Source organism: Capsicum annuum, chromosome 3 (genome assembly GCF_002878395.1).
Source record: "Capsicum annuum cultivar UCD-10X-F1 chromosome 3, UCD10Xv1.1, whole genome shotgun sequence".
Taxonomy (NCBI): domain Eukaryota; kingdom Viridiplantae; phylum Streptophyta; class Magnoliopsida; order Solanales; family Solanaceae; genus Capsicum; species Capsicum annuum.
Genome location: NC_061113.1, coordinates 135,176,923 through 135,192,041, shown reverse-complemented (window position 1 = coordinate 135,192,041; position 15,119 = coordinate 135,176,923). Strand labels below are relative to the sequence as shown.

At 35.7% G+C, this 15,119-nt stretch overlaps 1 non-coding gene across 1 annotated transcript; it reads left to right on the top strand.

The window, feature by feature from the left end:
• Positions 1–2,044: 2,044 nt before the first annotated feature.
• On the top strand, positions 2,045–2,150 carry LOC124897417. Its single transcript, XR_007054138.1, has one exon. It is a non-coding gene; the product is annotated as a small nucleolar RNA R71 (small nucleolar RNA).
• Positions 2,151–15,119: the final 12,969 nt, after the last annotated feature.

Below are 15,119 nucleotides of genomic sequence, written 5' to 3'. Positions count from 1 at the left end.
ATTCTTAGAGAAAATGCTTGGAATTTGGACCTTGAATGCTTGAATCCTTGAGGAGAGGCTTGATTTTTACATTCTTGGGATATGTGATGGGTTTTATATTTGATAACTTATGGGGAATGGGGTAAATAACGCCTCTTTTGAGCTTTAAGTTATCAATTTAGGTGTTTAGGGTGAGGGGAAAGACCATAATGCCCCTCTATAAGTTCATGAAAATACCACAAAAAACATATCCTCCGTGTCCTAGAGGTTATCGCGGAGGCTATCCTCTATGACACGATGTGTGTTGTGAAGGCTAACCTCTATGACACTCTGTGTATTGTGGAGGTCCTACCTCCATAATATGCCCATATTTCGAAGACATTATCCCTCTATGGTCCAAAAACATCTCAAAGATATTTTGAAAATTTTGAAACTCTACAGGATGATCTTTTCAATATCCCTAAACACATTTCAACTCAAAAATCAATCTTTCGGACTCGAGAAGGACAAAAATAAAATGTTCTAATTCTTGGTGTCTTAAAATGGATGTCTTTTTTTACTTAGAGTGAAATTAATGCCTTGGACCCCTTTAAACATACATCTAGGAGCTAGAAACATGTCTAGAATCTTGTGGGGTATTTCATTGATACTATCCCCAAGGTCACACAATGCCTTTTAAATTCTTTGCATCCCAATAATGCAAGGAATTATAAATGCACCCGTTGTTCTTTTTTCCCCACCATGGAATTAGTCATGATAGCACTATAGCTATGAGTAGCATTAATAGTCTCACCATCCACGAGCCTCTTCTTTGACATCAAGTTCTTCATTGATTTAGCATAACCCAAAATCTCTTAAAGAGCCTTTAACAATTGAATATTGATTGAGAGCTTGCTAAGCTTTGCAATAATCTTTTTGACGTTGAATTTTCATCCTTCTTCTTTAATTTTTATGGGAAGGGGAAGAAATTTTCATTGGGAGAAATGGAACACTTTGACGTTCATTCCCCATTTTCTTATGAACTTCAATTACTTTAGGAGTTTCTTCCTTATCACCGTCCTGTTCAACTATCATTAGTTCCTCATCAGCCACATTAAGAGACTTTGAATCACCATTGCTTGGAAATTCGGACCACCACTTCCTCTTCACATTCATTTGATCATCAAAAGACTTTTCATCACCATAAACCATATTTTCACCTACATTTCAACCACTTCTAGTAACTATGGCCATAACTTGGGCATCATTCTTTGGATTTGCCACTGTGTCACTAGGTAGGCCTCCTTTTGGTCTAGCATTGAATTAGGTTGATATTTTCCCCAATTGTGTCTCTAATTGCTTGATAAAAGATGAATGTGAAATGACCGTTTGTATTTTTTGAAAAAACTTTCTCTTCATCACCCTTACCATTTTGTCATTACCCTCAATATGCTTAAAAATTCTAGCAAGCACATCCTCAACTTTAAACATTTCCAGGTACACCGGGATTGATTCCTTATTTTTGATACGATCATGATGAGGGGGAACATTTCTATATAGCCTCTCTAATTATTCCTCCAATCTTTGTTTCCTTCCTTTTATTTATCACATTGATGATGATCTCGGTCTCAATTGTTCTAACCTTGATTCGCGTTTTGCCTTTGGTAGGTAGGGTAGGAAATCTCAGGATGATATGCCAAAAACCTTATATCATCATTGAGTGCCTTATATTCATCCTCATCATAACTTGTGGCACCTTGAGATTCAACAACATTGACAGCTTTTGTAGAGAATCGCGTATTTAGTGAGGAGATCCAATTGAGTCATCACCATGACCATATTTTCATCCCTTTCTTCATCCTTCTTTCTTTACTCTTTATTGACATAAGATGCGGCGGGGGATGCTATGGATACTTTGAATTTTGGGTGTACCATCCCTAGTTTTTCTTAGTGACTTGCTCAAGTAGATTTGCCACAATACCATATGGAAACTTCTCAAAAGAACCACCCAATGCATTGTCCATCACTGTCTTATTTAGTTGGTCTGGAGCCCTATAAAATATTTGGAGGAGCATCTTCTCTGGGACTTCATGGTTAGGTCATTGCATCAACTTGTCATTAAAGCATTGCAATAACTCATATAAGGGCTCACCACTAAGTTAATAAAAATTTGTGATTTCATCTCTTAGATGTAGCATTCTGTATGGGGGAAATATCGATCAAAAAAGGCCTCCATATGTCGACCTAAGATGTAATAGATCTGACGGGTAGAGATCTCAATCACAACACCACTTCACCCATTAATGAGAATGGGAAAAGCCTTAACCAAATAGACTCTAGAGTAATATGAGCAATATAAAATGGGGCACACACCTCAACGAAGTTTTTCGAATATAAGTTGGCATCTTCTTGTGACTGCCCCCAGAATAGACCTTTCATTTGAAACGTATGGAGCATCACACTAGAGACATGGAATACTCTATTTCCCTCGGCTGGTGGATGGAGATGGCACTAGCAAACCCCACATTATTGAGATGATCCTCGTCCTCAAGGTGTCTGTCAAATGACACATCATTACTCCCATTATATATCATAGTGTCATGATTACTTAGAAGATCACGTGATAAAATAAAAACAACAACAAACAAGGAAAACAAAAGCACTAAGACTAACCCAAGTTCACTAACAACACCGCAATAATGAAAATAAATCTTCACTCCCTAGCAGCGGTGCCATTTTTTATAACACTCAACTTACACCATGATTTCAATGCAAGGCGATCATTTTCAATATATACCTAATAAAATTGGAGGTCAAATACTAGAGGAGTGCAATCTAGGATTCAACACTTACGTGTGTTGAGAATTAACTATGTGTTAACCCATAATGCGAACTAGAACAAAACATGAAAATAAACTGGGGGGTTTGAATGTCAAAATTTGTAGAACAAAATCACCAAAGCACATCAATATGAATTTGAACAGTAGTAAGTTTATCAAATTTAGAGAGATCTTGGGGTTATGTTATCCTAAGTAGCATTCATGCATGGGTAATCAAGAGTTAGTCCAATTTTGACTAAGGGTTTTTGGTAGACTAGATTTAGGGGCTTAGTGTCAACCTTTCGATAAAATACAAAATTTCGCTCATGGATTATTTAAACACCCCATAAGCGTGAAAAGCTTACCAATCCACATCCTCAACTAAGCATCCTTATTAGTAACATGATACGAATGAACTTAGCCAATTCACTTAACACCTTTATTTCTAAGATAATGCTGATAAATAACTAGTTCAAGGTGTTATTTCAAATCACTCTTCACCCACATCCCTCTTTCATGGATGATATGTGAACCAAAGATATCTGGGATTTCACCCACAATTCTCAATTCAACTATAGAGTAATAGTCAAACCAACAACAATTAACATATTATTTGGACTAACAATCAACACCCACACATAATACAATACCTAATCAAATATGACCCTTAGATATGAATTTAGCTACTCATGAATATAAAGAAATAAAATATACCCAAGTTGGCATTCACTTCATCCATTGAAAAGCAATAAAAGAATAAATAAAAAATTCAAATTCAATTCACAACTAAAATCTCTCTTGCAATTAAAACCTCAAAATGTTTCTTAGCTCCCCAAAACTCAAAATTAGATGATAAGATTCCCCAATTTGTGCAAGGGTTTAGCCTTTTATGATTTGGGATTCAACTCTATGAAATTCTTATTCTACCTCTGGAGTTTTTCTGCCCTATCGCGATCGTCATATTTTAATTGTGTTTGTAACTACCACAATCGTGGTGGTCATCTCGCAATCGCCCTCCAGATAACTTGTTAACTAGTTGCAATCACGATATTGGTACCTGTGGGTCGACTATTGGGCTTTATTTTATCTTTGGTTTCTCTTGCTCTCATTTTATCTCTTCTAGCTTTATATCAACTCATTTTTATCTAGTTTCTTGCAAGATCACCAATAGTAGAAATTAATGTATTTCAGTTGATAATTAGCCTCATATACATAATTATTTCATCATTGCATTCTTGAATTTGTGATATAAATGAGTAGAAAATTTTCCACTCATCAACACTATGAACATAATCCAACGAAAGAGGTGAAAAAACACTAGTATCACAAATATGAGCCAATTAAGATAAACATCCTCTCTCAACCAAGAGATGAGCCTGAAGAAAAGATATAACACTCTTGGGGCCCAAATGAAGCACACCCTTCAAGGCTATCCTTGACACACCTAGTAAATCTAAGGTCACGACCTTAGCATAATAGTATAAGATAGAAAGATTGGGACCTAACCAATCCATAACAAAGATGACATCAAAATCTACCATATCTAGGATAATCAGATCTACCCAAGAATCATGCACAACATAGGTCACAACACAAGATTGGTAAACCCAATCCACCACTAGAGTCTCCTACTAGGGTATATACATGGATAGGAATGGCAAGAGGATTACTTGAAGAATCAAAGTCATAAGAAAAGTATGCAGACCAATAGAAAAAAGTCCACCCCAGAACAAATAACCGAAATGCAGATCTAAAACAAATAAGGACGATACCTATGATAATAGAGTTATAAGACTCTACCTTTGGTCTTACAGGTATAGCATAGCACTATCCACAACCACCCCCTAACTGAGTAGCCCAGCGACCACCACTACGAGTACTACTACCTCTACCTCGTGCACCTCAAATAGAACCTCTACCTCTCACTGCCGATATAGGAGTAAGCCTAAAAGTATGTCTAGGATAATCCTTGGCCAAATAGATAACCTTATCACACACAAAGCAACCTCTTGATAATGCTCAACTCACTCCACGAATTATAGGAAAGGTGGTCATTGTCAAAATAAACCCAACAAGAGTGAAGGTCGAATCCATGAGGAATAATGTGAATGGTGATTGAGTACATTCGAAATAAAAGTTGCTCTCTAAATTAAAACCTAGGATAAAAAAATTTGGGGGTTTTGAATGTTTTTCAAAATATTGCAATTTTAGGCTTCTAGAAAACTAACTCGAGGCTTTGAATATTGAGTGTATAATCAATTAGGAATGAATCTTAGGGTTATGCCATTGATGGTGTGAATTCATACATAGGTAATTGAGAATTTATCGAAATTTAGCTAGTAGTCGTAGGTAGGCTAGATTTAAAGTATTAGCGTTAGTCTTTCAACAAAATAGTAAATTGTACTATCGATTCTTTCGAATACCTTATGAGTATCCCCAACTTACCAATTCAAAACCTCAACTTTGCATCCGTATTTCTAGAATAATGCCATCAAGCTAGCTAAATCACATAACATCCTTATTTCTAAGATAATGCTAATAAAATAACTAGTATCAAATAGTTGGTCACAATTACTCATCATCCACATCCCTCTTTCAAGGATGATGCAGGATCCAAGTCAATTTAGGAATTTCACATACAAATCTTCTTCAATTTAGGAATTTCACCTAAAAATCTCAATTTAAACCTAGGGTAATAGCAAAACTCACAACAAATAGCTAATTAGATAGATAAACAAAGAACACCCATGCAAAAATCATAAACTATCCAAGCATAACCCTAAGAAGACGAAGTAGCAACTCATAAAGATAATAAACAAGATATACAAAAATCTTCAACTACTTCATTCATGAAATATAAAGAGAATGTCAAACTACACTTTAAATTCCAATAAATCTTCAATGGAATTTCGCAATTCTTCACTTAGGAGTTACTCTAATCTCTTCTTAGCTCAAGATTAGTACAAAATTTTTTTCCAAAGATTATAAATTGGTGATGGGTAAAAAAAAAGTTAGTGAAAATAAGCTAAAAACCCCTATTTGAGCCCCAATTCCACACTTTCCAAATATTACAAAAATGCCCTTTAAATTGTCCACTCTACCGCAATCACCATATCTTAACCTATTCCTCAGCTCATTTTTATCAAGTTTCCTTTCTCATCTTCCCATTTCAACTTTTACCTACACAAATGAGCATTATGTAAGGAATTTACTAAAAATTAATGGAAAAATATAGTAATTTTCGCTTAAAGGTGCTAAAAAGTTGGAAAATTTTCACTCATCAACACCCCTAAATTTACACTATAGCTTGTACTAAAGTAATCAAGAACAATTCAATGAGTATTCAACTCAAATCCACCCAAAAGAAAAATATCCTAAAGGAAAAAGTTAACAAAGCTCTAGAAAGACTTTCAAAACATGTCATGGAAACAACTGAACAAAAAATTTTCAATAAGCACATCTTTATAAAGCAATGATGAAAGTTTGCATCAAAAGAGCCTTTTAAATTGACAAAGCATCTTAAGGGGAGGCATAAAATCTTCGATGATTGTCTCAATCTTCACAATGCAACTTACATTACTCATTTACCCAAATTGGTTGTAAGACTTCACCCTCTACCCAAAAGTATTGATGTAGCTCATAAGCAAAAGTTAGCTCCACACACACAAGACATTGAAATTTCTAAATGAGCTTAAATAATTAAAGAATTAACACTCAGTCTCATGAAGAAATTCAAACACAACGAGTAGAACTATAGGCTTGCCCTTTGTATTTTTCTCCACCAATGTAGACTTACCTAGTTTGGAATCACCAAGGTCTTGTGGGTCAAGATGAAGGTTTAAAGTACGGGAAGGAATATATGTGGATCAAGCTACTAAAAGACCTCCTTTAATGCAATCACTCAACTCTTTCAACCCCAAAATTTACAAACTATCCACCATATGCTTCTTTAAATCATTTCCCATATTTCCCTACCTTTTTTATTAACAGTTACCAAATAACATAAATCCTTCATTTTTATTTCTTCATTTCTTTAACTTTTTCAAGAGACTTTCTAATTTTAAGCCCTCCTTCATACAATTTCTCTTCAAGTTCTATGGTCTAGGCTATTCAACTTTACCATTAAGCACCTCTCTTGTCTTTAAGCAGATGATTTCACCACCTTACACACACCTTTATTAGCTCATCTTATCACATCATATTAACTCTCCCCTAAAACTTGGAGTTTGAACCATCCGTACATTATTCTCCAAACTACGCAAACCCCCCAAACTTAGGATTTCACCTATATTTCATTACTTTGAATTATGCAATGCATCAAAGAAGGTTAAGTGCCAAAATGAAAATTTTAAAAAGTGTTTAGGTGCTTTAGAAAGGTTATTATTATAAAAAGAAAGCAAAATATTTTAAAAGGCTCACAGGGTTTAACTTAGGAACAATATTAGTGTGGGAATTTTGCTATGTACCGGGTCAAAAATGGCCTCGCGTCATCCTCTAAACTAAGATCGTCTAGGATTTTGCTTTGAACACACTCGGGACAAGTTCTATACTAGACATATATTCAAGAATTATTTCAAAAATCTTACCACACATGGCATCGTACTTATGGAGAAAAAAGTTAATATCCCAACCAATTTGAGCTCAAAAAGTTACTTCAAGTCAAAGACTCATTCTTATAAAAGGAGAGCCAAAACTTGGATTTAACTGTCTCACTCAAAAGAAAGCTCAAAAACATCCTTGATCTTTTTCAAAAAGTAAACCATACTTTTGGTTTTTCTCAAAATCTTTTCATTTATTGCCAATGATATTTTTAAAGTATTTTTCAACTGTTTCCTCTTCCTAAACAATTAAAGAAAAACTTAGGTGAATGAAAGGCAACATTATCATTATACTTCATGGGATTCTTTCATCACAAATTCACATATCACCCATTTATCTCATAAACCACTCATGGCACCAATAGAAACACAAACAACCATATACCCATAAGAATAACATCACCCAAGTCAAGCATTCATGTCTCTCGGGTTACTTAGACTTTACCAGGGGATGCTATGATAAGCACATTAATCTATCAAACCATGGACTCAACATTCATCAAAAATTTTAACAAAAAACAATTAGTTATTCAATATTTAAGACCAATTTGACTCATCAATATGCTCTAAAAATGATCACATAACACCTAAGAAAGTTCATATTAACCTTTACAAGCACATAAGGCATTCCTCTCTTATTGAAATTTAACAAACATATGGTGCACATGATATGTCAGATCTTGAAAAATAGAATAACAACATATGTGAACAATCTCAATGCACCAATTCTTCCCCAAACGCACCATTTGTAATCATACTAACCCAATTAAATCATACACCACTAATTAAGCAAATAAAATACAAGTGTGTGCTTCGTCGAACATATAGTGTGTACTAGAGCATGAAAGCAAGAATTTTGCAATTGCGCATGTGAAACAAGGCACACATTCAAATTTTTTCCTCCCAACAACCACATTAAACAAAATTAAGCTTAAATAAATTAAATTTAAACTAAAAGAAACCATGAAATGTGATCATCATTTTTATTTTAAGGAGAATTTAACTAAGGATCATATCTTGTGAGCTTGTTTAAGAGAGGAAAATTACTTATCCGGGGTTTCATTCTTTTGATACCCTTCCCAACTTATGCTATCACCTACAAATACCCAAAAACAAGCTGAAAATTTAATAAAAACATTAGAAAACATCAACAAAAATTCCTTGGATTGCCTCCCAAGAAGTGCTTTAGTAAAAGTTGTGGCAAGAACTTTGGTGATAATCCTCTTTTCTTCTTGAATCGGCCTTTTAGTCCTTCTTCTATCATTTTTGCGGAGCCTAGTAGTGAAGAGGCCCTCTGACTTGGGAATTTGACATTTAACATTATCTCGAACTTCGAGGTTCTTACATTTGATAAGTGTTCTCCAAATTGGAGACTTCTCATCATCTTGTTGTTCAGTGGAAGGGGATTCAGATTTTGTTCCCTTAGACTCAAGTTCCTCAGACACTTCATGTTCTTCCTCTTTAGATTCAGCATGTGTAGACTCATGCTACTAATGTTCAGAATGTTTAGATGCCTCTTACTCAGAATAAGTTATTATTTAAGTTTCCTCACTATCCTCTACCTCAACTGGTGGGGGTGGTGGAGACTGGTTAGGTCTTTGCTTCTTTTTTCGCTTCCTAAGCATAGGCTCTTCCTTTTTATAATCAGACTCCTCATCGATAAGTTTCTTGTGTACACATTTCCATTGTTCCTTCTTTGTAAGCATGGGGCTCTTTCCTTTGGGTTCCATTATAGGGTTCCTGTAGCAATAAAAAAACCATTAGTCAGTCCTCAAGAGCCTAAACACATTAATCATTTAAGCTTCACATTTTTTGAAAAGTCTCATTCATGCTTCAGGTTCTAGGTGTGACAACATTTCTTGATAAGCCATCACGACTGTGATAGCTTATCAAAATTGTCATCAGCCTTAGATAGAACCTGGAAACTTTATCAAATTTTGATGACATTTTTATAAGCCGTCACAAATGTGATAGCCTATCACAAATGTCGTCAGCTCTAAATAGAACTAACTTTATTATTAATTGCCTTTGACGACATTTTTGATAAGCTGTCAAAGTTGTAATAGATTATCACGAATGTCATCAGCTCTTATCAGAACCCCACTTTTGATTTTAACTTAATTTTTGGTCCCATTATTTCTCAAAATTCACTCGAATTCTGATTTGTGTGCTGAATTTTAAGCTTTAGGCTTGCACAGCAAACCCTAGTTCTAAATTTTAACCCCATTTCCAATTGAACTTGGTTCAAATGTCTTGGGAACTTGGGTTATCATCAATATATCCCTTTCCACTTAAAAAGAAAAGTCAAATTTAGAGCATACCTAATGGGAGCCTTCAATGTGATTACATGTCTAAAAGGAAGTAAGAAGAAATTCTTGATTTTAATTGCAAACTCACACACAAGGAAAATTGATTTTTGTTTTACTTGGAAATTTTTTTTGAATAAGGAAATAAAATACTCTAAATATTGAAGGGAAATAACTTAAAATGAAGTAGAAACAAGCAGGAAGGTGGAAAGGTTCAACTGGACCCGGTCGGATCTTTATAATTGGCCCAGAATTGGTTGTTATGTTACTTTCTGATGACATCTTATGACGGCTTATCACAGGTGTGATGACCTATCACGGATGTCATCAACCTTAACAGAACTTCAATTAAAAATTGGCCTCTCTAACGACAATTCTGATAGCTTATCACAATTTTGACGTCTTATTATAAATACCGTCAGGACCTTTTCTGTTGATTTCATCAGTTTTCCACCTTCTGTTAACTAAATCCTAACTACAAAAATAAGCACTTTACTGGAATATAAAATTTTGGGTTACCTCCCAATAGCACCTAATTTACTATCACGGCATAACTTGGTTATTTTGACTACTCAGACTTCGCCAAGACAACCTGTTGATACCCCTTTATCATCTTAATAGAATACATCAATGATTGAGAAAACACGTATCTCTTTTTGCTGAGTCATGGATGAGTGTATCAAAAAGTGTGCTTATTTATCAATTTCGCCTGAACGTCAGCTCATTCTACTCCATGTCTACGATCACTCTCCCAGTTGCAACGAATGGTCTACCTAAGATGATGGGCACTTCAAATTCCACCTCACAATCTAGGACTACAAAATCAGCAAGCAGAATAAAATTAGCTACCCTTACTAAAACATCATGTAATCTACCGATAGGCTGCTTCACAGACCTATCTGCCATTACCAACTGCATATTTATTGGGGTAGGATTCCCCAAACCCAGTTTTTATACACAAAAAGTGGCATTAGGTTTATACTAGCTCCTATATTGCATAATACTTTAGTGAATTTCAGGGAACCAATAGTACACAGAACGGTAAACGCTCCCGGGTCTGTCTTTTTCTGCACTAAAGGGCTTGTAGAGATAGCGCTAAAATAGAGAAGATTGCTCTTCAGATCATGGCTAACCTTCTATTTCTTTGTCACAAGGTCTTTCATGAACTTTGCGTATCCCGAAATTTGCTAAAGTGCCTCAACCAAAGGAATATTTATTGTCAATTGCTTGAGCATTGCCATGAATTTGCTGTATTTGGCATCATCAGCCTTCTTTTTCAATCATTGAGAAAAGGGAGGTGGTGGTATTGGGATAGTTTTCAACACCACTTCCTCTTCCTTCTCTCTTTCTTTCTCCAAAGAATTAACAAAACTATCTAGCTTTTCAGACTCTATTAGATTGCTTTCTTCGGGTTCATCAGCAACTACCTCACAATTTACAGATTTTCCTATAGAAGGGCCAGGTAATATCTTACCACTCCTAGTGGTAATCTCCATACATGAGCCATCATTTCGCAGATTCTAAACCATATCTCTTGGTAACGTTCCGCTCTTTCTCTAGTTGAATGTAGCAAAATGTTGGCTCATCTACTGCTTCAACTGTTTGATGGCAGTGGAGTGTGAGTTCACCAACTAACTGATGGATGGTAGATGAGTCTTCATGGTGGTTACACCAGAGTTGGTGGCCTTAACTTCCTTCAATAATTTCTCTATCATGTCCTCCATGGACATCTTTCCAAAGCTAGTTGCAGCAGCTTCCTAATTTCCAGGTGGGACATGTAAACCACTCCTGTCATTATTGCTTCTCCAGCTTCCTTGCTCCCTGTCTTTGTAACCAGGCATGTCATAAATATTCTGACCTTGATTCCCTTGGAGATTGCCTCAGAAATCCCCGTGATTATTAACATAATTTGCCTCTTCTTCAGGATCTACATCCACTCAGTCTTGAGACGTTACAGCTTTCACTTTCTTAGTCTTCCCTGATAATAAGTTCTTGGTGAGCAAGTCCATCTAACTCTTTAGATGAGCCATCTTTTGATCCTGCTCTTTATCTCTCCTACATTATTCAGCAAACATACCAACAAAAATAGTAGGGCTTGCTACCACAGACTCTCTGGTATGCCAATCCTGACTCTGCTTGGCCATTCTATTTTACATATCTGAGGCATCTTGAAAAGACAGATCAACAAACAAACCACCAGCAGCATTATCTACAATCGACTTTGTTACAAAGTTAAGGGCCCTGTATAAAGTCTCCATTAAGTGTAGGTCCGTCATATTGTGGTTTGGACACTGTGTTAGCTTCATCTTGAATCTCTCCCAAGTATCATATAGAGCTTCAGTAGGGAGCTCTCTAAAATTACTGATTTCGTCCCTCAACTGTACCCTCTATGAGGGTGGAAAAAACCATTCTAGGAATGCTTCTTTTAATTGCCTCCAGTGGGTGATGGAATCAGGCGTAACTTCATTCAGCCACAATGTTGCCTCCCCAGACAGAGACAATGGGAACAACCTCAACCGGATAGTGTTCTGGCCCACTCCTGGGTTATCAAAAGATTTGCAAATGGTGACAAAATTCACCAGATGCAGGTTCGGATCATCCCCAGGAAGGCTACCAAACAACCATTTTAGATTGAGGAGTTGGATCATAGTACTCATAATGTTGAATTTAGCTCCAGGTTCCAACAGTGGAGGAATAATTACCCTGGTTGCACGTTCCCCATTCATGCCATCATCATTATTATTCAGATCATACTGGACCGGCTGGTACTCTTGTCTTCTTTGGAACGGACGGTTCTAGTTAACATTACGTGGCACTTGTGCAGCTTTCTGCTCTGCACCCCTCGGGTTACCAGGGTTCAATAACTCATCGTCCTTCAAATCTTCATCCTCAGGGTTTGGATGTTGTGCATGTTGCCCGATATTTTGCACATTCACCTAAGCTCTAGCTAAGGCTGCTAGACTGTCTGCCTCTTGCTATTTTGCCATTTTTTTTATTTGTTGCGGTTCCAAATTAAGTGGTAATGATGTTTCTCTAGAACTTCTGGTGCTTGGAATACACTATAAAATCCTGTAAATAAGCAAAAACAATAAATAAACATAAATCTAGGAAACTTAACTAACTGTCAATTAGCGTATACAAACTTCAGCTTACAACTGTATTCCCCAGCAACGGTGCTATTTTTTATAACGCTCAAATTACACTCTTGAATAGATGTAAGCAATCATTGTCAATATAAAATCCAACTAGGTTGGGGTCGAATCCCACAGGGAATATGGTGTGAACTCAAGTTGTTTGCGATTTAATCCACAAATAGTTTAATATTTCCTAAAATGGGGGGTTTAGGTTTAACAAGTTGTTGTTTATCACTTTATTTTCAGAGTTTGTAAAACAAGAATTTAAGAAATAAGTAGAATTATGTTCACTAGGGCTTCCATTACATGACAGATACTAAAAGTGGTTCAAGATTCTTACGGTGGGTCGGATAACAAGCTATCTTAATCGATGTTATGCTTAAATATTTCTCGACCTACTCAAGCGTTTAATATCCTAATCCTCTCGGACTTGGTGAATTTCTATTTACTTCCCAGATTTTACCTCAGGTTAACCAACCTTGTTACAATACTGATTATTAAACGAAGTATTTTCGAGTCCCTCTTGATAATTCACTTCCTACTATATTTGATTTCTTTCTCAAGCAAATCAAAGCAAGTGTGTCTAATGTTTGCAACCAATAGACGTTAATTAAAACTTCAGAATTATCAAGAAATTCTACCACCTTTTTAATCTTGAATACTTAGCACCTCATCAAGACCTAACCCTAGATCCCATAACTCAGGTTAATGGAGTTTAGCCACTCATGATATAATTAACGCATAATTGAATTCATGATTTGAAAGATAAACTTACAGAGATGAATAATAACTAGTGAATTGCAGATTAGATCACAACGAAAAAATCCCAAAATACCAATAATAATCTCTCCAAAATAGTTGTGTTGTTATAGTCAAGAAGTAAAGAGTGAAAATATCAAAATATGTTGTTCAAAACATTGGGTGTCGACCTTGTGCGGAATAATAATAATATTCATAATAATGATCATGTCTAGAAAACCTTAAAAAAAATCTTTAAATAGTTTACCCTAAATAAGGAAACAAAATCAAGGTTACAGCTTTTTCTCGGACTAGACGACAACTATTGGTGACGCCTTTTCAGGATCCTGACAATTTATCAAGAATGTTGTCAGGTCTTCTTCAAATCTGTACTAGTCTTGTCTTAAGTTGACAGCAACTTCTGACGGCTTATTAGGACTGTGATGACTTATCAGAAATGTTGTCACACTTTTGCTCCAATTCTCATGTCCTGCCTATGTCTGACGACATTCTTGACTACTTATCACCATTATGACAGCCTATCACAAAATGTCATCGATTCTACCAGCAAGAACTCATTCCCTGTTTAAGTCTAACTATGGCCTTGATATCCTATCACCGAGCTGACGACCTATCAAGAATACCATCAGCTGCACTTGTGTTTTAATTGCTTCAGATTTCAGCGTCTTTGCTTCATTTCATGTTGGTTCTCTATCATATCAGCTCAAACTACAAAATCAAATATAAACTAATCAAAATAACTAAAGTTACTCAAGACCTTGCAATTATTTAGAGTTAAAAGCCTCAAATGTCTTAGCATACGCTCACACATCACTCCTCATACTACCTCTACAAGGGGAAGATCCTCGTGCCCATCCACTAACTTGGGCTCGTCCGTGTCTCGAAACCCACCCTCTAGAATGAGATCTCTCCTTGAATTATAACTCTTCATCCCTAACCTCACAGGATCTAATCCTCATCATCAACACAGAAAGTAGTGAAACTTAGTTTAGAACACTTGGTATGGAAAAATCCACACGATATAGAATGAAGTAAGGGAAGTTTCCTAAAGATTTCTTAAATCCTCTTAAAGATAGATATGGACATCTACGTACCTATCGCAAGATTATATTTGAAATCATGTTCTTACACTGATGAGACTAATGAACATGGATACTCTGATACAAATTTTTTACAATCCAAAAACCAAGAGTCATGATGGAACTTGTCGCGGTAAGCCTTGACAAGTAAGCCTATCACCCAAAATGATATAAAATAAGAAAATAATACTAAAACCCATGGTAAGGCTTTTATAACAAAGACGAACAACTGAAATACCATAATAGTGGAAAGATACATAACAAAGATACCATAAGTCTCCCAAAATCTAGTGTCATAGTGTAGGAACCAACTAAGTACATTTAAAAATCAAAATATACAAACTAATAGTCCAAAAAGGACATAATCTATCTCAGAATACAAAATAAGACATGAACTAGATAAGAAAAGGTAGTAGATCAACTGTAAAAGCATAGATCAAATTTTGCCTCAAAAATATTCCAAGCA